Here is a 25791-nt window from a genome sequence, read left to right as displayed (position 1 = left end):
GCCCCCACTAAACCCACCACCAACAAAATCAAAATACTACTACCAATTCCTCTTCTTCACCGTTCACCACCAATTCCTCTTCGTCACCGTTCACTACCAATTACACCGTAATTTGATTTTGATTTGAGAGCAAATACTTTTTTCTTTCAATTGCACTTCTATTTTTAAAATTTGTCTTTCATTTTTTTTTTTGTTCCTAAAAGGATTCTTGAATTCTGATTTGGATTATTCTTCCTATAAGGTTTGTAGGACAAGAATCTTCATTGTCATCATATGGAAATAGTGTAATAGATCTTGGCCGGAATGTTTTTCCAACAAGCTTCCATTTTTTCTGATCAATCTTCAATTTCTTTTATTTTTCTCTCTCACTTTAACCTATTCTTAATATTACATTGTTAAAAATCATCAATAATGATTTGTAAATTCGGTGGTGGATTTGGCTGGGGAATCTTGAATGTTGATTTGGTTGTGGGCGGTGAAATTTGTGGTTATTTTTTTTTATTTTGTGGTGGTGGATTTGATGGTAGGTTTGACGATGGTGATGAATATGGTGGTGGTAGTGGCGGATATGGTGGTGGAAAATTTGGTGGTGGCGGATATGGTTGTGGTGAAAATGGTGGTGGGAGTGGTGGCAGATATGGTGGTTCTAGTGAAATGGGGTGGTGAGATGGTTTAATGATTGAGAAGATGTAATTATGGGAGGATTCTATGGTTAACTAGAAATTAATTAGTGTAAATATAATTAACAATAGAAAATCAAATGAATAAATAAAAGGAAAATAACATAAAATTAAAATTTAAAAGATATCCAACGTGGCGTTGACGTGTCGCTGATGTGGCGGCGAGTGTATCACACCTCTCTTCATGCAACTGGTTATATGTGTATCAAGGTGGTATTAAATTCACTTTTTAGATGTTCAGGTGTGTAATAGGTCACCCGAATAGTTGGAGTGTGAACTCGACTTTTCAGGTATAGTTTGGGGTGGATTTGATGTATTTTGCCAACTTTTATTTGTCATAAACTTTGCTTGGTCATATTATCCTTTTGCTTTTTTAAATGTATTCTGTTCTCTTTTAAGTTTTAATGTTATTGTGGTCACCCGTAATATTGATTTATGAGAATTCTCAAAGTGATCCTTTTTTTTTTCTTTTTTTTCTTAATAACAGGGACAAGGTTCTTAAACAATCACATATGACATCAACCAAGGAGTTTGAAGGTATTTACTGTTCTGTTTTTTACCTCATATGTATATCAGTTGAAGGTATTTACTGTTTTGTTTTTTACCTCATATGTATATCAGTACACTAACATGAATAATGAAGTACTTGTAATATATGCTTATCGACTTTTTAGTACTGAAATTAATTATAATAGTGGGCTCGTAAATTTTATTGGTGTTTGTTGAATAATAATGGATGCTCTTAATATTGGTAGGAAATTAATAGAAATATACATGTCTATTAATTTAAGAAATTATGTCTCCTTTACAAATCCATAGAATTATGGCTGTTATAGTTGAAAACATAGATTACAAGGCTTTGTCACAACAACAAATAGTATTTGTGGCGACCAAAGTCGTCACTAATGTAAGGGTATTGTGGCGATTAGAGTTTCAGAATTACTTGCAGCAACCCTAAAGTCGCCACTATATCGTTTTAGTGGCGACTTTCCGTGATTTTGCGGCGACGTTTGTCGCCACAAAAATACAGATTTCTTCTAGTTGTGCAGCATGTACATAATATTCCATTTCAAACAAGTAGTGGAAGGCCGCCAGAGACTGGTAATTAATCCATCATTTGCCTAGTTTGTTTCTTTAAGATTGATTGATTCTTTTGCTAGGTGGATAGATTTGGTAATTGAATTGTCTTATAACTGGTTTGATTCTTTGGCTAGATGGAGGGTATTCTACAACCGGAAGTGGCTTTACTTGCCATGTCATCTCCATTGCTCAAGGAAAGATATGTGATTAACTTTTTTTAGCGTATAATCGATTAACAATACGCATGGCTGAAGAATTTAAATTGTGTACATTTTTCTCTTAAATACTTACCTATTCAGCCAGATCCTTAAGCCACTCTTCATCAACTGATGCAAGAGTGGTCTGTCATTTCAACTGAGATTAAGTGTGCTACTGTTCTCAATAAAAAGAAAATTTATGATTAGTGTTTGAATTACTTAGAAATGTAAACAATAGAAAAAGATAATTTTTTTCCCCTCTAAATCAAGAGCCTTATAGGTGCAGCTTTCCCATGGATAAGGAAGATTTGAAGTGTTCGCGTGCATAGCCTTCTGAAATTCAGGAATGTTAAAGTAAGACTAAATATAATATGGAATGCATGGATCAACTTCTGAAATCAATTAAAAAAATATAAAAATACGACAACATTGAGGTATTTGAACATTCTCTAAAAAATATAAAAATCTAAAAATACGGCAAATTCCCAGATCATTCAAAAGCAATACAAGAAATTTTCTGCTGCTACTATCTCCTAAAAGCTCAACCATGAAAGTAAAATCACACCAGGGGCAGAGAGAAGAATCCCAATTAAAGGAGTTCCGTGGCGAGATCTCTTCGTGAAGCAATTCCCCTCTCCGCCATACTAAGTGTAACTGAAAAGAGTCGTTGCTTGTTTCAGCTACAAACATCCCCATATTTGATACTGCAGCAGCCCATTGAACCCAACATCTAAGCCAAACTCCACCAAGTATCCTCGTAACGTCTGAGAAGTAGCCATCAGTCCACAAGTCACGCTCAAGGAACAGCTACAGTATCAATGAGTAAAGGGAAAAAGCACGACAGCACAACTAAAATCACAGCGTAAAACAGTTCCTTAGACAGAGTCTTTTTCGGGTTATGTACTTCTCCGGCAAGAGTACTTATTGAATCCCAATAATTCAGATTCCAGATGAGAGTATTCAGATACAAGTTCCAATCAATACTATGTACATATGCCACTAACCATCTAGCAGGCCTTAATTTGGGAATCGAAATGAGCCCCATAACTACAAAAAGTAAGATCTACAATATACTAAGCAAGACAGCTACCCATCCGACAATAGTTAAATCCAATGTTTTAAAAGGCAGTTTTAGGACTTGCCTCGGGGCTCGCCCTTGGGCGGGGCACTGGTAAACGCCTCGGGCTCATGTGTGCGGCTTAGTTTCGTGAGGCTTACGCCCTAATCGCCCAACTATTCGTCATAAATACACTTAACACCCAACGTTCGGGGCTCGCCTAACAGTTCTTCTACAAATTATGTTTCAAATTATTTTGTTAACACTATGACCCTCGTGATACTTTAATAAATGAATGATGCTTAATAGTTTTTGAAGAATTTTAGCAAGAAGAAAAGGCTTCTTGTATTTCTGAATAATTATACAACCTATGAGAATGAGTACTTATACATGAGTTTTAAGACTAAATAAGGAAAGACAATATTACACAATCAATTACATTAATACAATATATTCCTATAATTAAGCTATCAATCTTAATCATCAATATCAAATTAACATCTCAATCTTAATCATCAATACCAAATCAACACTCCCCCTCAAGTTCGTGCAAAGATGTCGCACATGTCCAACTTGCAAACCGGTGTATGAAAAGTCCGTTTGTTGAGGCCTTTGGTAAACACATCAGCTAGTTGTTTTTCCGATGGCACATGGAACAAACTCAAGGCACCACTCGAGACTTTTTCTTTGATGAAGTGTCAATCAATTTCAACATGCTTTGTTCAGTTATGCTGGACTGGATTTCGAGCTATACTGATTGCAGCCTTGTTGTCACAATACAAGGAAAGTTTCCTTTTTTCAGACAATCTCAATTCCTCTAGTAGTTTTTATAACCACAAAATTTCACAGACACCCTAGGCCATAGCTCTATATTCTGCCTCCGCACTTGATCTAGCAACTACACTTTGCTTCTTGCTTCTCCAAGTGACCAGGTTTCCTCCTACGAATGTACAGTAGGATGTAGATCTTCTGTCATCTATAGATCCAACCCAATCTGCATCTGTAAAGGATTCTATTTAGAGGTGACCATATCTGGAGTGAAGTAGACCTTTTCCTGGAGCATACTTCAGATACCGCAAAATGTGAAAGACAGCTTGCATATGAGGATCTCGGGGATCATGCATGAACTGACTCACCAGACTGACTGAATAGGCTATGTCTGGTCTAGTGTGAGAGAGATAAATAAATCTTCCAACAAGCATCTGATATCTCTCTTTATCAACTAACTTTCCAACTCCTCTTTGTAGTCTGAGATTGCTTTCAATGGGTGATTCTGCTGGTTTGCAACCTGTCATACCTGTTTCTTTCAAGAGATCCAAAATATACTTTTTTTGAGAAATAAATATTCCTCCTTTTGATTTAGCAACTTCAATTCCCAAGAAGTACTGTAGTTTCCCTAGATCCTTGATCTCAAATTCTTGTGCCAACAACTTCTTCAATCGGGTCCTCTCCTCCTTGTCATCTCCTGTCATTACTATGTTATCAACATAAACTATCAGTGAGTTTACCCTTTTGATGTCTTATAAAGAGCGTGTGATCCGCATTGCTTTGTTGGTAACCAAAAGAGATCATTTCTTTGTAGAATTTGTCAAACTAAGCTTTAGGAGATTTCTTCAATCTGTACAAGGCTTTCTTCAGTCTGCATACCTTTCCTTGAATTTGTTCAGTACTAAAACCAGGAGGAATCCCGATGTACACCTCTTCTTCTAAGTCTCCATGAAGAAATGCATTCTTCACATCAAATTATTATAATTCCCAGTCAAGATTAGCTGCACAAGACAAAAGAATTCTAGTAGTGTTCATTTTTGCAACAGGAGCACACGTCTCTTGATAATCCACTCCATAAGTCTGAGTGAATCCTTTAGCCACCAATCTTACTTTAAATCTCTAAATTTATTTACGTTTTACAGTGAAGACCCATTTGCAACCAACCAACTTCTTGTCTGGTGGTGATGTGACAAGTTCCCAAGTCTCATTATTTGATAAGACCTTCATTTATTTCATCATAGCTTGCTTTCATTTAGAATCTACAAAAGCTTCCCTCCAATTCTGGGGAATAGACATAAAAGAAATATATAAGGCCAAGGCTTTATAAGAGGGACACAAATAATTATAGGAAACAAAGTTAGATAAAGGGTGTTTGGTGCAAGATATGTCTCCTTCTAGTGAGCAATAGGTAAATCTAACTCATTAGGAAATATAGATAACTCACCAGAAGAAGAAGGTTTAGCTTCGGCAGGTTGCATGATGGCTTCTTCTGATCTATTTCTCCTTGAGTAAGTTATCAAATCAGGCCTATCCAAACACCCAACAGTCTCCTCCTAAATTCTTTCTCTAATTTTACTTTCCCTTGTGGCAGTAGTTTCAACAAGAGAACTAGGAAAAACCATATCTTCTTCCTTATAATTCTCCCCGTGAAGAGATGATGGTGTAATACTGAAATAGGGCTCAAATTTTCGAAAGGTAACATCCATGCTGACAAAGAATCTCCTAAAAGGAGGGTGATAGCATTTGTACCCATTCTGTGTTGGAGAATACCCAATAAAGATACATTTAAGAGCTCTAGGTTCAAGTTTCCCAGAGTTCCTATTGTGAACAAAACAAATACACTCAAATATATTTGAAGGAACAATATAATCATTTTTACCATTTAAAGCTTCTAAAGGACTCTAAAAATTGAGAGTTTTAAGTGACGTTCTTTGATAGGGTAGGCAGCTATTAGAATGACATCCCCAGTAAGGCTTCGGCAGATTCATAGTAAACAAAAGGGATCTTGCTACTTCTAACAAATGCATATTTTTTCTTTCAGCAACCCCATTTTATGCACTTGTATGAGGACAACTAGTTTGATGGATTATCCCAAAAGACTCCAAGTAAGCTCCAAAAGTTTTATTCATGTATTTTGTGCCATTGTTAGTTCGAAAGATCTTTATTTTAGCCTCAAGCTGAGTACAAATGAATAATCGAAAAGGGAATTGTGCTTTTATTATCATTCAAAAGATAAGAGTTTTTAGTATGCTTGGCATATTCACAAGCATCACAAGACAAAGATTCAAACCCAGTTCTAGAAAATAAACTAGGGTATAACTTCTTTAAAGAAAAAAAAGATGGGTGCCCCAACCGTCTATGCCACTGTATTATTTCTCTGTTGATATCCTTATTTCCTACAAAAAAGGGCCTGACCAGAATCTTGAGTTCCATCGATCAAATATAAGCCATCATGCAATCTACCAACCACTGCCAATCTTCTTCCCTGTTTGAAGGTCTTGAAAATCACAATAATCAGGAAACACTACTAAAAAACCAGCGTTTAGTGACGGAATATTAGCGACAGACCATATTCAGTCGCTAATTAACGACGGATTAACTACGGAATGCTCATTTTGTCGCGAGAAAAGCAACTAAAATTTTATCTCATTATATAGCGACGGATTAGCAACGAAAATTGAATTTCGTCACTAATTATTAGCGCAAAATTTTGGCGCCTTAAATTTCATTACAGATTTAGCAACAGAAGAGGCACGACAAATTTTATTTTTATGTAGTGACGGATTCAGCAATGGAAAATCCATCGCCAGACCTTTCAATTTTTCTCCAAAAAATATATATTCGCAGTAACGGAAAAATTCGTTGCAATATTAATTATTAAAAGAAGTCAATGTATTATTTAGCGACGGAATATAAAATGCGTCGCTAGTCTGTCGTTAAATATTAAAAAAAAGATATATCCTAGGGCACTCATTTATTTCCTCTCACTTCAAACACACCCAACACAGATAGAGAGAGAGAGAGAGAGAGAGCACGATATAAAGAGAGACAGTGTGTGAAATTGTGAATTTAAATCAAAATAATGTGAATCTAGGGTTTCTATTGTGTTTTTCTCTTCTTCTGCTGCATCTTTTATCTAAAGGACAGGTATGTTTTATTTTTTCTATGTTTTATGGGCAATTTATTTCTTCTTTATCTCTTTCTTTGTGTTTTCTGACATTAAATCTGAAATAGAAGTTAAGAAATCTGTGTTTTTTTGCTTATTATCTAAAGGACAGAGTGTTGTTAAGTGTTTTCTTGCTAAAATCGAAGTTAGGTGTCTTGAAAAACTGTTGGATTTATAATTTATTTGAAGGTTAAGTGTTGGGAATCTCTATTTGGGCCAAAATCTGATGAAAATGGAAATTCGACCTTTGTTTGTGCTAAACCTTGTAGGGTAATATTATTTGGTGCTTAAAGTTTGTTTTAATTCGTTGCATGTCGAGAAAAAGCTTGAAGAACTCAACATTCTTTATATTCTGTGATTGGAAATCAGTGTTAGTGAACTGGGTTTCTTACTCGAGTCTTAAAACTCATCTTACACATCTAAATATTGTTATGATAGTGGCATTGATTGAATATTTTAATATTTTGTTGTACTTTCTTCTCTTGTTCTTTGTTTATTTTCTAAGCCCTTTTTCTTGACTGGTAAGAATTCATTCTCTTTTAAAATTTTACTATGTTTGGTTCATTCTAGTGTGGCTGTAAATTGAAAGTTTTTTTTTGTGAGAATTAAAATTGGGGAAAAAGAATTTCGTTGGTGCTAGAATCTTAGTTTGGTTTTGCTGAAATTTTGTGTTTCAGTTAGATCTGTGATTGATGTTTTCTTCATTTTGTAGTTTTCCGTTGTATAGCAAGTGCAAAATAATTCACTAGGGGGAAGATTAAGGTTTCCAAAAGAATCATGCATGTCAACTATTTTTTTTTTTAAATTAAAGTCCACTAGGCATTTTGGTGCCTAGGGCTAATTTTATAAATTTTTCTCAAAGAAAATCCAAAAGTTATTTACAAATGTAGCCAAAGGCTAATAATAAGAGCACATTAAACTAATGACCAAATTAAGACTTATAGTTGTCTTAACTTGATACTACAAATTGCTACAGAATTAATTAAAAGAAGTAGAATTAAAAGGGTAAAATGAAATGAATAACTTGATCTTGAACAGTTGATGATCAAATCAAGACCAAAATACTGCTACTTGATTCAGCAGAAGAAGTCTTGTGATCTTGACCAGAGGTGCTATATGTAGAAATTGCTGAATTAACCAGCAATCATGATCATTAACAATAGAGTAGTAAATTCCTGAAGATCAACCAACAACTTTATCACCTCAACTTGCATTCTAAACTGATGTAAGTTTCATTGGCAACTAAATTTCCCATGTCATTGTAACAAAAATCCAGCTGCTTCCTGCAGTTTTGACAGTCCCTTGCTGAAAATACACCTGCTGAAAAATGCAAAAAACCAGCAATTTTGCTGAACTGCTACTGGCTGCAGTTTTCTTTTGAATCCTTGTCTTGCATGTATGGCCCGGTCTTGAACTTTCATAGAACCAATACACTTTCCAAGTACTGTCTCCCCCTTAGTGGAATGAGTACCATAAGGTACTAATACCACCACTAAGAAAGATTCAATAAGTAGATCATGTATGGCCTTATTCAAAGATAGTAGAATCAGTGCCTTGCCTCTTTCTATTCTCAATACCAATTCAACACAATCCCATATACTGTTCAAAATGGATTAAATCCATAGAATAATAAGAAAACACAGCTGCAGTCAATATGTGCTGAGTACATCCAGCTGCATCATTTGATACTAATTAATCAGCATTGGAACTTAGAATGTTACAGAAAATCATGACTCAAAAACCATAAAGTGCAGTTCTGTACCTGAACATGATTTAGGTCCACATCGTTCTCCCTGAGAAACAAAATGAAGTCTTGAAAGTTTTCTGGAGTAGGTCGATAATGTCCACTGTGAGGCCACACAGCTTGCTTGAAAACAGCTAAAACAAGAAAAAGAGTTACTTAGCATTGAAAGAAAGATTTGTAGAGATTCAATACCTTCAAATCTCCTTGTTCCACAACTATCCTGCCAGCAGTTAAAGTGGCCCCTCCGGCCAAGAAACTAGAATGCTGAAATTTTCCTTTCCTTTTCTTCCCAACATATAAGGTTTTAGAGGTGCTTAGGACAAATATCCATTTAGTGCCTTTTGTTTCACCAATGGTGTCAAGGAGCTTCCCAGTTTCTTTGTACAATAGCTTTCCATCTATTTTCAAAGAAAATAAACCAATCATGGTAAGTAAAAGTTAAAAGTATCAAATATGCAAGAAATTATTTATGAGAAGACTGATAGATGGACTTAAGACATACATGACCAAGGTACTTGATGCATTGCTGATGTAGTTTCCATCGCGGACATTTCTCAACAAGATTAACTTCTTTGCCTTCTCCAATATCCAACCCGCTTCAGAGTAAAATGATTAGCAAATGAAAAAGAATTTTATGTTATATGATCATTAAAAAGGTTGTATAAATTTATTCAGACAATTACCAGTAGAAGAAGGGCTCTTTGCTTTGAGAATGCAATCATTGAACATAATGGAAATGCAAGTTGTGCCCTTAACGATGTCGTGGATCGATCTATTAGACATATAACCACCTCCAAGTTAGTCCAAATGACATAAAATTGACCAAAAAGACAATCAAGATAGCATAAACAATTTACTTACAGCTTCAAGCCAATGTTGTAAAGCAAGTTTTTGGGCTTTACCATTCTTAGATAAGCCTTTGCTTACCTGCATGAAGAAACAAAAAAGGTGTGTTTTTGGGCTTTACTTACCTAGGTTTTTGAAGATATGTCCTGAAGGTAAAGTTCCACTTATTAAGCTTGACGAAAAATGGGTTCCGGATTCAGATGTCATCACACAGGCACTGGAGAAGAAGTTTCCTGAACCTCCACTAACAACACCTCCTGAGAAGGCATCCATGTAGGTTCCACCAGTTGTAATCATTGATGTACAGTGTTCTTTTCCAAATAAAGCATGCATTTATATATTGTCTCTTATTGCTGAATCTGATTCGATAAGCTGACTTTGAAACTTCTTTCAGAATTAAACTTTTTATGTTCATCTCCTGCAGTTATATGACAACAAAATCAATAATAAGAGTTGAATATTTTCTGAATTTGTCATCATCTTTCTTATGTTTTTACCCTTTCGGTGACATTTGTGTTTTTGTTCCATTGTACGTTAGATCTTGTGACAGAGAATTACCCCGACGACCCGACCCGACCCTTGATTTGCTCCTAATAAAATGATTGTTTTCCTGAATAAAGAGTAAAAGCTGGTTAGTCACAGAATTGAAAAATCAATTTGGAAATTTCACGGAAATTTCACTTCCACTGTGTGTTTATTTTCCATTAGGATTTGAACATGATGGTATAAAAACCTCTTTACTAGCAGCCTGCTTGCATTTTACTGGTTACCTTTTTACTGATGGTTGCTTTAATTTCCTCATGTCCACATTTTTTCGTAGATATGGCTCGAGGCAAAGGTCGAGGTAGCGGAGGTCGTGTTGGAAAGTCCTCATTTAGGGGTGATTCTACGGGTCGTGCAAATATGCCTACCATTCCCATTCCCACCACAGTTAGTCCTCAACAAGGTGGTATGAGTTCTATAGGTGGGCCAAATCCTATAAACCAAGTTCAAACTCTAGGTACGCTATCGGTTCAAGCGTCAGGTCTGTTTATTGATCCTTGCATATAATATATTGATCCTTGTAATATAATATACTGGAATTCAACAATGTTTCTTGTAATATAATATATTGATGCTTGCATTGTTTTCAGCAAAAAATCAGTCACTAAAGTTGCTTATCCCTGCACATCTGTAAACATTGAAATACTAAGGCAGTAACAAAGTATAGGAATTTCATTAGCAAAATTAAACAAAAAAGGATTAAGCCGGATTATGTTTCTGATAATGTGTGGGAACGTTGGTTGCAACTTTGGGCGGATCCTAAGTGTGTTGAAAAATCAGAAATAAATGCAAAGAATCGTTGTGGAGGGAAAGAAGTTGCTGCTGGGACTCACACAGGTGGCTCTATCTGCATTGGGGAGCATCGCAAGAGAATTGTAAGTATATATTTTTTCATACGCTCTTAAATATTTTTTATTTACTACTTGAAAAATACTACTTGAAAATTGGTTTTTCCAGTTCTTGATTCTGGTTTAGGTATATTGCTATTTTCTTGATTACTATGTTGTTGTGTTTCTTGAATTATTTAGGTTTGTCTATTGTTGGTTATACTGTTGTTGTTCTTGGTGTACTTTCCCTTTGTCCCTTTTGGTTAATTACATTGTTTTCAGTTCCAAAGATTGATCCTAGTAGATGGTTGAGTTTAGGCCAAAAGTGTGTTAAAACAGATTGGAACTTGTTTTTTAATACCCTTTTTTGGAACTTGAATTTTTGGGATAATGCTATTACTTTAGCTGGTGAAGTTGAACAACCTCAAAAGACATTTCCTAAAGCACTTTTTTCAGCTGGGATAGTTACATGTTTTAGTTATGTTTTGCCACTTTTGGGTACTACTGGTGCTGTTCCATTGGAGTAAAGTAAATGGACTGTTGGGACTCACACACCTGATTTCTTTTAGGATATTACTTTTGTCTTTTGTGACTGAATTATTAGGAAACGCTGTTTTTTTTTAGTAGTGTCATGGCTGCCTTGAAGAACTTGATGGAGTAGTTTTTGAAAATATTTTACTATTGGTGGTGTCATGTCCACCAGCTTCTTGCTTTCTTGAATTCATGATCAACTTGATTTCGTCATCATTGATCTACAGAAATTCAACAAAAAGTTAACAATAAGATAAATGATATCTGTTAGAGAGGGTAGTATAACACAAATTTAAACAAGATTACACTACACAAATGAATATATTTTGGAAAAATAATGAAGTAGTTAATTTGCTGGTTAATCTTAAGTATGATGCTATATTATTCTCAAATGAAGTCTTATATTAGCTTCTATTAATTCTTTGTACATTCCTCGTCCTTGACACGTTACTTATTTTAAGCTAAGTTATGAATAAACAGGTCCATTTCAATGATTAAAGGATATCAACAGGGACTAGGATTTTCTTATATGTTATTTTCAATCTCAATTTTACACAAAAATACAAAAAACTTCTGTTGCTAATTTTCTGAAATGAGTAACTTTTGCATAGGTTGTTGAAAAGGGTCGAGATCCAACACAAGGTGAGGTACATTTGCACGTCCATACACATGATCATGATGGAGAATCTTTTGTTGATGAGCGTGCCGAGCTGTCCATGTAAGTTCAAAATTTTATAATTTCAGAATTAAACTAATGAGAAACTTAAGCCTTATATGACGACTTTAGTTGATACTGCAAATTGCTAAGAAAATAACTATAAAAACTAAGAACTTGTATAATGAAATGACAGTTAGCATTTGTTGATCAAAAAATGACCAAGGAACTGCTTCTGTGACTTGTGTTATTTCCATATTTCTCTGCATTTCCAGTAGCAGCACCATATCTGTACAACACTTCCAAAAGTTCTGGTGGTGAAGTTCACCTAGCAGATGTAAATTTCTCTCCCACACAACTCTCTCTCTCTCTGCACTTTTAACAGAAAACATATCTGATGGTATTATGTAATACCAACTGCATCACTTCACTTTATAAGTTAGATTTGAATATGCTCCTTCAGACACTAATAATTTCCTTATTGTGTTTTAATGGTATTGTGTAAAGAAGTTAAAGAGTAGCCTGCAAGGGATTAGGCAAATCTTGACTGTAGACTGCTTGTTCATGTGAGAATGGACAGTGAGTGAATGAGTGGGAAATAGCCTGAAATTGTCCTTTTATGTGTTGTTTAGGAACTGTAATTGTCTTTATTTTCATGTTCTGTTACTTGACTATGAAACAGTGTATATATGATCACTTATATCCAAGTTGTATGAAACTCTTTTTTGTTGGTCATCATGAGACTTCCAAAAATAAAAAATGGATAAATATCTGCTCCCTTATCTTTGGAATTCATTTCTCTTTTTATTTGGTAAAATTGAATGGTTAGTATTCTTGATGTTTTAATTTCACTACTTATTACAGGAAAGATATCAAGAAATATTACAGGAAAAAATCACAGTCTCAGACTGATATTGATCAATGTGAAGCATATTACGAAGCTGCTGGGGGAACAAGGAAGAGAAGAATATATGGTCTTAGATCTCAAGCACAAAGTTATTATGGGCCGAATCTTAGCGTCAATTCTGGCTTTAATGCTTCAGCATCAGCACCACCTTCAACGTCTAAATCAGCACCGACAGAAAATATGGAGGAGTTAGTGATGCGATCGATTCCTACACTGACTGAACGCTTGCTTCCTTTATTTATTGAGAAGGCACGCGGAGTGATTTCTTCACCATCACATCATCCAAATACTCCTATTGAAAATCCATCAGTTGTGACACCCATAATGCCTCCTACTACTGCTGCTAACGTTGACGATGTTGATCCTTTAGGTTCTGATGATGATCGTAGTCCTTCACCCATGCATTAGTTTTTTATGTTATCTATTTTTTTGTTGGAAAGAACAAAATTATGCACTAACAATACTTGACATATGTGGGTTCTTTTGGTAGTTGATAGCTTGGCCTTGTCGGTGTTTTGGACTTAACGATGAGGATTTCGATATCTATTTTGAATCTTTTTTGTAAATGTTATTTTATGTGAATGTCAGTTATTTTTAAGGGTATTTGTTAATTTATATTTGGTATGTTTCAACAGGTGTATTTAAAATAAATAAAAAGATTTTTAGAACAAAAATATTTGTGACAGATTTGCGAAGGATTTTGGTCGTTGCTAGAGGGAAAACAGTAGGCTACAGATTGCGACAAACATTGTATTGTCACTAAATGTCGGGCATAAATAATTCAAATATTTTGCAATGGATTAGCAACAAAGGTTTTCATCGCTAATTTACTAAAACGACGAAATGAAATATGAAATTAGTCACGGAATTCATAAAAATAGCGACAAAATATTCCGTTGCTATAATGTGGAACGGATCTCATACGTCGCTACTCTGTCGCTAAGTTTGCTACGGATTTCATTTTTCCGTCACTAAGAGGTTGGCAACGCGCAAAATCGTAACAGACAACTTTCCGTTGCTAATCTGTCGCAACACAGGTTTAGCGACAGATATATGCTGATTAGCGACGGAATACGTCCGTCGCTAAACGCTATTTTTTTTGTAGTGAAAGAATTTGACACTACAGTTTAGTTCTTTGGTGATAAAACTAATAGATAATAGGTTAATAGGAAAGTCAGGAACATGAAGAATGGATGGAAAGGTAATATCAGGGGTACAAACGATTGAACTTGCTCCAGAGGCAGGATTAGGGAGCCATTGGCTATTATGATATAATCCCTTTTGGGACTAGGAGAATAGTTTTGAAAGCCTTTAGAAGAGCCTGTCATATGTCTATTCGCACTAGAATCAATAATACAACAATTAAGCTGAGCATTAAAAGAAATACGTGACTGCACATAATTGGAACTAGCAACACTAGAGGAGTTAAGTTTGTACAGAAGACGGCGAAGATGTTGAACTTCATCCAGAGACTCCAGAAGTAGTGTCACCCATATTATCTACAAGATAATAACCTAAACAGAATTTAGAATCTTAAAAGAGCAACTTTAGAACCTGGATTCAAGAATCGCACAAAAGAAGGCTAAATAATAACTCGTCAGGAAAAAATGAATCTGACCCGCCAGAACTCTACGGGTGGAGATCGGATTTGCAAGCTAGTTGCCGAAAAAATTCTCCATGGCTAGAATTTGTCGGAACCTGGATGGAAGGGTCAGAATAGGCCTACGACCGAGATCTGAAAAAAATTTCCAAAAAAAAATTCGCCGAAAAGTTGTAGATTTGGCTGGAGAGTTAGCTGCCACGTCGGAACCCTAATACAGGTGACCGGAAAAAATCAAAACTGGTAGGGAGATGCTCGTAATGTTCCAACCACCCCAACATAGAATTTTTTTTAAAAAAAGAACTGAACGGAAGGAGTTTTTTTGTGCAGGCAGCCACAAAGCGAGAAAAACTCGACCCCTCTTTGATAAAAAATGGAGCCCTAGTGATGCGAGGGAGAAAACTCACCTAAAAAAGGCAGCAATGACTTTGATACCATGAAGAATTTTAGCAAGAAGAAAAGGCTTCTTGTATTTCTGAATATTTATACAACCCATGAGAATGAGTACTTATACATGAGTCTTAAGACTAATTAAGGAAAGACAACATACACAATCAATTACATTAATACAATATATTTCTATACTTAAGCTGTAACACCCCGTACCTTTAACCTAAGCTTTGACCATGATCCTAGACTTAGAAAACCAGATAAAGAATGTGGGAATTGGAAATTTCCTCTTCAGCTGTAAGATGGTGGTTTACGCCCATGAACAGTGACCGTATTTCAGTTTACGGGCCGTAAATCAAATCGTAAACTGGTATTTGAATGTCATATGGTTAAATACGGACCGTATTTCACAATACGGCCCGTATTTCAAATCGTAAACTGAAACCAAGGATTTCTGAGCATTCTGGAATTTGGCAATTTGATGTCAAATGGTTAAATACGGCCCGTATTTCAAAATACGGCCCGTATTTCAAAATGTATTTGGAATTTGGGAAAACTTCCTTCATATAAGTTGTAGCGCTTTGAAATACCTTTCCAACGGTATATTATGGGCGTCCAACGGACATCTGTGCAAAGAGTTATGACCATTTTACTAAAGAGACGCAGTGCAGTCCATATGTCAAAATACGGACCGTATTTCAAAATACGGCCCGTATTTCAAAATACGGCCAGTATTTAACTGGGCCGAAAATCTAATTTTTCCAGAACAGTATATATTCATCCATATCAGTTCAAATCATTATTTTTCATTCCTTCAAGCCCTAGAACGACTTCCTACCCTCTTCCATCATCAAGAACACCAAGGTAAGCCTACTCTAATTATTCGAAATCAATTCTAATACCTATCCTTGTAATCTAAACAAGAAATCATCATTCCAAGACTAGGGTTTTCAAGAAAACCTATCTCAAGGTTCAAGAATTCAAGATTTTGGAAATCTTCTTCAAAGCTCAAGTCTTTAATTCAAGTTTTGGAGCAATTAAGGTATGTAGAACTTCCATCCACATGTGGGAATCTCTACGTTCTTCCCCATGCTCCGATTCTTGATATCCATGAAGTTCAAACCCTAGGGCATTAAACCCAACATATTGGTAGCCCGTATTTATGTATTTATGTACATGAATTTTGTATCTATATTCGTTATTGTATTTCTAATCTTCCATTACGGTTATTAGGAACCCTAGCTTAATCCATGAATCATGAATTCTTCCTCATGTATTCTCATTATGTTTATATGAAGCTTTATGATTTTATGTAGCAAGTTACAAGCATGTTTTCAAGTCAATTATATATATATATATATATATATATATAATTATGAACTATTGTTATTACTCATAAATCAAGAACATGTTTGCAAGACTATGACAAGTTAACTCATGAAACCATATTACAAGATATTTCATGAAACCATGTTTACAAGTTATTTCGTGAAATCATGATTACAAGTTAGTTACAAGTTATTTCACGAAAATCATGGGCTTCTTAGCCAACTATATTATGTTCATGTTTTTGGGAATTGCTTAGTTAACCAAGAAGGCTGAGATAGCCTGAAACTACGTAGCCACCGTAGGATAAGGGTTGTCAGCAAGGAGGCAACACCTTCATTATGCAGTTTGGATCCTTACATGCTTATTATTACTTAAATCTCATATCCCTGGCAAGGTTGTGAGTGTTCTGCTGGTAGGACGCAAGTACCAGACCATGTTGTCGGTTATACTATAGCATTCCCCACGTTACAAGTAGTTTTACATACAAGTATTTCTATTGATTTACTATTTTAAGATTTTACTCACGTTTCATGCTCATGCTCAAGTTACATTCAGTTTCAGTTCATGTCCTATATCTATGTTGTGCCATGTTCTTCGTTTCAGCGGGTTTTACATACTAGTACTATTCACCATGTACTAACGTCCCTTTGCCCGGGGCCTGCACTTCACGGTGCAGATACCGGTTTTCAGGAGCATACACCTGCGCAGTAGGATCACTTCAGTTATCAGCTTATTGGTGAGCCCCACTCCTCTCGGGGTTCAACATGGAGTCTGCATTAGTATTCAGTTTATGGTAGTCAAGGGCCATGTCCTGATAGTTAGTATTCAGACATGTTTTAGAGGTTTCATAGACAGATGTTAGTTCACAGAGTCAGTTGTGCTTTCATGTTTGCAGACTATTATGTTTTCATGATATTTCATGCTATGAGAAAATTTCAAGACTTTATTCCGCAAATTACATTTTCTTGATTCATTTAAATTGCATCATATAGATTATGTTGTTTTGATGCCCATGTTGACAAGCAAGCCATGAGGTTCGCTCGGACACATGCAAGCAAGGCCCGAGTGCCGTGTTACTCCCAGGCCATGGTTCGGGGCGTGAAAAAGCTTGGTATCAGAGCCCTAGGTTCAAGTGTCTTAGGGAGTCTATGAAACCGTGTCCAGTGGGGTCACTTTTATATGTGTGTGGAGCCCACACAGATAAACAGTTGACCACCAAGACATTTAAGATTGTCTCGCTTCTTTCAACTCTAGATCGTGCAATAGAGCTGTGTTCTCAGAAATCACTCGAACTCATGTTTGTTTCCCATTCTACCGAATACGCCTAGTCTCAATGGATGAGGAAGATGTAAAGCTAGTCGTTATCGATGTGTTTCTCTCCGATAGAGGCATCAGGAATTATTCTAACTCATGTCATGAAGCTTAGAGCAGTAAGTAACATTCTCTTTCCATCGAATTCTAAACGTATCGAATGCGTAAGCGGCGAGAAGGAAACTTCGAGACCCAAGACTTACCAAATAGTGCATGGTGTGTTTATCAGGTGATAATACCCTTTTAAAAACAAGTTTCGGCATGGCAGTATACATAGGTTATATACCTTACAGAATAAGTTTATTTGGATTATCTAACCATGGAGCTACCATATAAGGGTGATGGTTCATATTTAAGACCCCACGAGGTAGGATGTTATGAAGTTAACCGCAGCAGGCATAAATTGTCCACGGTAGTTTTAAGTAGGAAATAGCCTAAGAGCCAATCACCTGTAATACTAGAAAGTATCGATTTTTTTTTAAGGATATATATATTTTTGTCATATGATCTATGCACATGACTAAGAAGGGACTGATGCGATAAGAAAACCACGGGCAGACGATATGAATTTTTATAGGGTTAGTTTTAAATTATTTCAGCTTATTCAGATCAGACCTAGAGAGTATGACGTTAGTAAGCTACTAAAAGAAGCAGATATTACTACGAGATAAAAGATATGACAATTCTCTCTTAGGTTATGTGATTAAATATTTATCCCTGGTGTATAGTATGATATAAATTTTGAAAGTGTATAGAGAGTTTGGGGTTAGTTGATCCAATTCCTTGTTTAAGACAGATGAAATTTCCCTAAGTGTGATCCATGTCTATAGATCAGAAAAATAGTATACAACTCCAGAATAGAGTCAGATAAGGAGGAAAAGTTAGAAATAACCTTATGCTTCACTTTAGTACTCAGAGAAGAATTAGAGATTATGATGCTAGTAAGTGGTCAACAGAAGCATAGTGAGTAAGTTTGAATAGACACAGTGAATTAGAAAATTTCAGCAGAGTTAGTAGAAGTACGATTTGAGTTACTTAGTCAAGTTAGCACTACTAAGGTAACTGCCTGAATACACCGAAGGCGTGTTACAACCCAAAGGGTTTAAGTTAAATTCGAGGTATAGAAATTGGTGAAAGAACAAAATCATCTAAGCAGTAAGAGAGCAAGCTACAGAAGAAGAGTCTTTAAGAGTTATCAGAAAAGAGTTTTCCCCAAGACTGACAAAGCTAGCCTGCCAGTTATGTACATTAGAAACCCGTTCATTTAAGTAATCCAGTTTTCCCAGTAAGTAAGACTTGCTTGAAGTAAGCGGAAGAAATGAGCCGTCAGTATTTTGGAGGAAATTTGCGAAACCACTAGATGACCACTTATCGCTAACTCAAGGGATCCACAGGATTTAAATATCAGCTCTTGAACTAAGGGGGAGATCGTGCGATAAGGTGCCGATACAAAATATGTGTTTTATAAGTTGATAGGTGTTAAAGAGATTATGTCAGAGGATCACAGTTTCATGTAGCCAAGATAAGGTGCGTAGAGTGTGATTTTTGTCATGTTGTTGAGATCAAGTACTAGGTAATTATGTTATAAGATAAAGTTCTAGATCGAATAGCGGATTTTAAGGGTATAACAGTTCCAATTCCAGAGTAATTCATGTATTATGTGGTATTAATGACCAGACGTACTCTACTCATGCCTTTCATACCCATACCATGCCCATGTTAGAGCTTTACACTCCATGTTTAAGATACAAGAATTAAGACTTCATACGATGGTAAGGTATGCAAGGGAATGTCCTTTCATGTTTCGCACATCAGGTGTGCTCGTGTATAAAGTTAAAAAAAAAATCCGCATTCAGGTCTCACGTATCTATCATGCTTTTATACTCATGTCTATGTTCTAGCATCTAAGTGCTTTTCAAATCTGATGATGATCTTGACCCTTATGGTTATGTTATCCATGTTATCACATACTCGTGCCCTAATTCATTTCGCTATGTATTTCACTTATAGCGGTATCGTAATAATGATTTTGTGAGATAATAATGAAGGTGAACCAAGATGGATGTCCTATCCATGATTCTATGTAATTCGTGCTTACATTCCTTTAGCTAAGGTCTTATGATTATGATGACATGATTCCTTTTTCCTTTTGCTAAGTATCTAGGCCTTATTATGTTCAAGGTGACTTTCTACCTTTGTGTTAGATGCTCAAGAAACGAATTATTCATGCCTATAATCTATTCCTTCATGAGCCTTATTTATAACAAGGGCATTTACTTACAGTGATAAGAGTAAGCTGTGTTGAACCATGTCCTATTCTTTCGGTATATCTAAATTCTAAAGGTAATGTTTTATCTATGCCTTACGTCTCTGAGTACCCAAGAGTTAGCCTGCAACTTGTGCTCTATGCAAGTCAGACTAACGCCTTAGTCTTACTTCAATACTCATGAACTCAAGTCCATACGCCATGGTGTGTAGGTACTCATACAAACGCCAAATTTTTCATGTACCTATGACCCATGTCATGCTATTCACGTAATCATATTTCATGCCATATGAATCACGTTCCCATGTACGCATGTTCCACGTTACGTCTTCCATGTACAATGCACCATGCCATGTCTGTTCTCTAAAGCAAAGTATCTCATGTGAATAGTATCAATAATTCCTTTTCTCTCAGTCCTCTATAATTCGCTCACGAGAATGAGAAATATGAGATAAGGTATTCATAATCATGATTAACAGCTAACAAGATAAGCGGAAGTAAGATGCATTCCTATATTCAAATAGATAACTTTTCATATAACATGTGGTACTTATCTCAAGAGTATTCTACTCAGATTTGACGTATTCATGTCATGCCTATGCTAGAGATTTATGAATACCTATGTTAGGATCATATTCTTGTTATACGACTCAAGTCTGTTGCATTCGCATCGAGTTGCGCTTACATTCAAAGCCTAAGTCATACTCCTATCTCATATTACCATGGTGACATACGAACGTCTATAATTAAGTCTCTAAGTATCCAATCCTACGCGCGCTTAGTATTCAACCCTCATGTTGTAACAATCATGTTTTCGACATTCAGATCCCATGTTACGATATCCATTTTCACACGTATTCGTATCTCATGACAGTTTAGCACTCATGTATTCATGTCATTCAGTATTCGTGTATTTATGTCATGCGTCTCATGCCCAGGTAATCATGTCATGTTAGTGCCTATTTCCAGTACTCCTGTCATTCATGCCTATGGATTTTCTTCCAAACCCCATGCATAGTAATCATGTAATCATTCAACCAATATTCGTGTGTTCAAGCCAGCTCAATATATATGTTAGCTACATTCAAGATCCAGTAATCACGTTATGTCACATCAAGCGTATTAAGATACCGTGTGAGTTGTGTGTTGGTACTTTAGTTAGTTGGCAGGCGTTTGAGAAATGTCGTGAGGGTCCGGATTATGAAGGAAGTCCTACCATAAATTTTGTAGATTCCAGAGTTAGTAGCGATTCTTAACCACTAGTCATAAATCGAGGACAAATATTTCAGGATTCTCATTCATGTAGGCGCTACTCAGTTTCAAGTTTCCCATGTACATGTTTCCATGTAATCACGTATTCAGTTCTCATGATCCATGACCATGTTCCCACGTAACCATGTCAAGCTCTTATGTTTTACGTCATGTTTCTTTCATGTTCATGAATTCAAGCCATGTCCAGACATGTTCTTAACCATGACCCATCATTCGAGGATGAATGATCCCAAGGGGGAGATATTGTAACACCCCGTACCTTTAACCTAAGCTTTGACCATGATCCTAGACTTAGAAAACCAGATAAAGAATGTGGGAATTGGAAATTTCCTCTTCAGCTGTAAGATGGTGGTTTACGCCCATGAACAGTGACCGTATTTCAGTTTACGGGCCGTAAATCAAATCGTAAACTGGTATTTGAATGTCATATGGTTAAATACGGACCGTATTTCACAATACGGCCCGTATTTCAAATCGTAAACTGAAACCAAGGATTTCTGAGCATTCTGGAATTTGGCAATTTGATGTTAAATGGTTAAATACGGACCGTATTTCAAAATACGGCCTGTATTTCAAAATGTATTTGGAATTTGGGAAAACTTCCTTCATGAAAGTTGTAGCGCTTTGAAATACCTTTCCAACGGTATATTATGGGCGTCAAACGGACATCTGTGCAAAGAGTTATGGCCATTTTACTAAAGAGACGCAGTGCAGTCCATATGTCAAAATACGGCCCGTATTTCAAAATACGGCCAGTATTTAACTGGGCCGAAAATCTAATTTTTCCAGAACAGTATATATTCATCCATATCAGTTCAAATCATTATTTTTCATTCCTTCAAGCCCTAGAACGACTTCCTACCCTCTTCCATCATCAAGAACACCAAGGTAAGCCTACTCTAATTATTCGAAATCAATTCTAATACCTATCCTTGTAATCTAAACAAGAAATCATCATTCCAAGACTAGGGTTTTCAAGAAAACCTATCTCAAGGTTCAAGAATTCAAGATTTTGGAAATCTTCTTCAAAGCTCAAGTCTTTAATTCAAGTTTTGGAGCAATTAAGGTATGTAGAACTTCCATCCACATGTGGGAATCTCTACGTTCTTCCCCATGCTCCGATTCTTGATATCCATGAAGTTCAAACCCTAGGGCATTAAACCCAACATATTGGTAGCCCGTATTTATGTATTTATGTACATGAATTTTGTATCTATATTCGTTATTGTATTTCTAATCTTCCATTACGGTTATTAGGAACCCTAGCTTAATCCATGAATCATGAATTCTTCCTCATGTATTCTCATTATGTTTATATGAAGCTTTATGATTTTATGTAGCAAGTTACAAGCATGTTTTCAAGTCAATTATATATATATATATATATATATATATATATATATAATTATGAACTATTGTTATTATTCATAAATCAAGAACATGTTTGCAAGACTATGACAAGTTAACTCATGAAACCATATTACAAGATATTTCATGAAACCATGTTTACAAGTTATTTCGTGAAATCATGATTACAAGTTAGTTACAAGTTATTTCACGAAAATCATGGGCTTCTTAGCCAACTATATTATGTTCATGTTTTTGGGAATTGCTTAGTTAACCAAGAAGGCTGAGATAGCCTGAAACTACGTAGCCACCGTAGGATAAGGGTTGTCAGCAAGGAGGCAACACCTTCATTATGCAGTTTGGATCCTTACATGCTTATTATTACTTAAATCTCATATCCCTGGCAAGGTTGTGAGTGTTCTGCTGGTAGGACGCAAGTACCAGACCATGTTGTCGGTTATACTATAGCATTCCCCACGTTACAAGTAGTTTTACATACAAGTATTTCTATTGATTTACTATTTTAAGATTTTACTCACGTTTCATGCTCATGCTCAAGTTACATTCAGTTTCAGTTCATGTCCTATATCTATGTTGTGCCATGTTCTTCGTTTCAGCGGGTTTTACATACTAGTACTATTCACCATGTACTAACGTCCCTTTGCCCGGGGCCTGCACTTCACGGTGCAGATACCGGTTTTCAGGAGCATACACCTGCGCAGTAGGATCACTTCAGTTATCAGCTTATTGGTGAGCCCCACTCCTCTCGGGGTTCAACATGGAGTCTGCATTAGTATTCAGTTTATGGTAGTCAAGGGCCATGTCCTGATAGTTAGTATTCAGACATGTTTTAGAGGTTTCATAGACAGATGTTAGTTCACAGAGTCAGTTGTGCTTTCATGTTTGCAGACTATTATGTTTTCATGATATTTCATGCTATGAGAAAATTTCAAGACTTTATTCCGCAAATTACATTTTATTGATTCATTTAAATTGCATCATATAGATTATGTTGTTTTGATGCCCATGTTGACAAGCAAGCCATGAGGTTCGCTCGGACACATGCAAGCAAGGCCCGAGTGCCGTGTTACTCCCAGGCCATGGTTCGAGGCGTGACATAAGCTATCAATCTTAATCATCAATATCAAATCAACATCTCAATCTTAATCATCAATACCAAATCAACAGTTTTTTCATTTATGGAAATAAGATGATCGATACTAACTCAAATAACAAGTCGTAGTATTTCATATTTACTACTCCCTCCGTCCCAATTTAAGTGTCTTAGTTTGACTCGGCATGGGTTTAAGAAATAAATGGAGACTTTTGAATCTTATGATCTTAAATTAAAGATTTGTGGGATTTTTAAAATTTTGCGGTCTTAAACTTGCCTTAAAATTTAAAAACTTACTAAATATAGAAAGAAACACTTTTTTTGGGACAAACCAAAAAGCAATGTAAAACACTTAAAACGGGACGGAGGGAGTATTTGAGAACACCGTGAAGGTGAATATCACTTAAACTTTCTTTTAAAAAATATGCCAAACTTTCCATCTTCACTTGTCATTGGTCTTCAGTTTTTGACCTACGTCCCAAACTTTTTAAAATATTAATGTATTTTTTTATATAATTTTTGTGTTATTATATTATTTTAGTATATTAATAATATATCCAGTGTAATCCCACAAGTGGGGTCTGGACTATTTACTATATTATAAATAAAAAAATTAAAGATCCATGGGCATTACGCTCATGCCTCAGGGCTTACGCCTCGCCTCATGCTAAGTAAAACCGCCTCACGCCCCTACCTTTTAAAGTACTGGTTAAACCTCTGTAGTTCATGTAAGTGAGAACCACTATAAGGGCTAAAAACAGCTATAACTATAGGAATCCCACCAGCTAATGCAAGGATAGCTGATTTAAGGTAATCCAGGAACATAACTGGGTAAAGTGCAATGTCAATGACTCAACTATGACATTTCATCCAACCTTGCTGAAAGCCTCAATATAGGCCTAAAGCAGATGAAACCCACACAACATAACCACCATTTTCGGGGAACATAGTGCCCATTTAAGCAGTAATCAGTGCTTCAGGGGCACTCCATACTAATGGGAAAATCTAGAGTCCAAGAAGAGCGAAAAGAGGACCAACTGCTTTCAGTCATTTCATAAAATGATTTGTACTCAGCTTGAAGCTAAGATAAAGATCTTTCGAACTGACAATGGCACAAAATACATGGATAAAACTTTTGGAGCTTATTTGGAGTCTTTTGGGACAGTCCATCAAATTAGTTGTCCTTATACTAGTGCACAAAATGGGGTTGCCGAAAGAAAAAAATAGACACTTGTTAGAAGTGGCAAGTTCCCTTCTATTTACAATGCATTTACCAAAAACATATTGGGGGATACAGTTTTAGTAGCTGCCTACCTTATCAATAGAATGCCTCTTAAAACTCTTGATTTTTCGGAGTCCCATGGAAGCTTTAAAGGGTAAGAATAAATGTATTGTTCCTTCAAAGGTATTTTGCTATGTTTTCTTTGTTCACACTAGTAATTCCGGGAGACTTTATCTTAGAGGTCTTAAATGTGTCTTTATTGAGTATTCTCAAACACAGAAAGGGTACAAATGCTATCACCCTCCTTCTAGGAGATTCTTTGTCAGCGTGGATGTTACCTTTCGGAAATTTGAGCCCTATTTCAGTATTACACCATCACCTCTTCAAGGGGAGAATTATAAGGAAAAAGAGATAGTTTTTCCTAGTTCCTTTGTTAAAACTACTGCCACAAGGGAAAGTGAAATTGGAGAAAGAATTCAGGAGGAGACTGTTGGGCGTTTGGATAACCCTGATTTGATAACTTACTCAAGGAGAAACATAGCAGAAGAAGCCGAAGAATCCATCATGTGATCTGTCGAAGCCGAACCTTCTTCTTCTGGTGAATTATCTACATTTTATAATGAATTAGATTTGCCTATTGCTCACAGGAAAGGAGTCAGATCTTACACCACACGCCCCTTATCTAACTTTGCCTCCTATAATTCTTTGTCTTCCTTTTATAGAGCCTTTGCCTTGTTTATTTCTTCTGTGTCTATTCACCAAAATTGGAGGGAAGCTTTTGCAGATTCCAAATGGAAGAAAGCTATGATTGAAGAAATGAAGGCCTTGTCAAAGAACTCAACTTGAGAACTTGTAACATCACCGCCGGACAAAAAGTTGGTTGGTTACAAATGGGTCGTCACAGTAAAACATAAAGCTGATGGTTCGATTGAAAGATTC

General features: G+C 36.0%; 1 pseudogene; it reads right to left on the bottom strand.

Annotated features, from left to right (window-relative positions):
* Positions 1-2051: 2051 nt before the first annotated feature.
* On the bottom strand, positions 2052-24677 carry LOC132610353 (probable polyamine transporter At1g31830; annotated as a pseudogene).
* Between the last annotated feature and the right edge of the window lie 1114 nt (positions 24678-25791).

Source organism: Lycium barbarum, chromosome 1, assembly GCF_019175385.1.
Source record: "Lycium barbarum isolate Lr01 chromosome 1, ASM1917538v2, whole genome shotgun sequence".
In the NCBI taxonomy this organism is placed as follows: Eukaryota; Viridiplantae; Streptophyta; class Magnoliopsida; order Solanales; family Solanaceae; genus Lycium; species Lycium barbarum.
The sequence above is the reverse complement of the archived record's forward strand: the minus strand, read 5'-3'. Positions and strand labels throughout refer to the sequence as shown.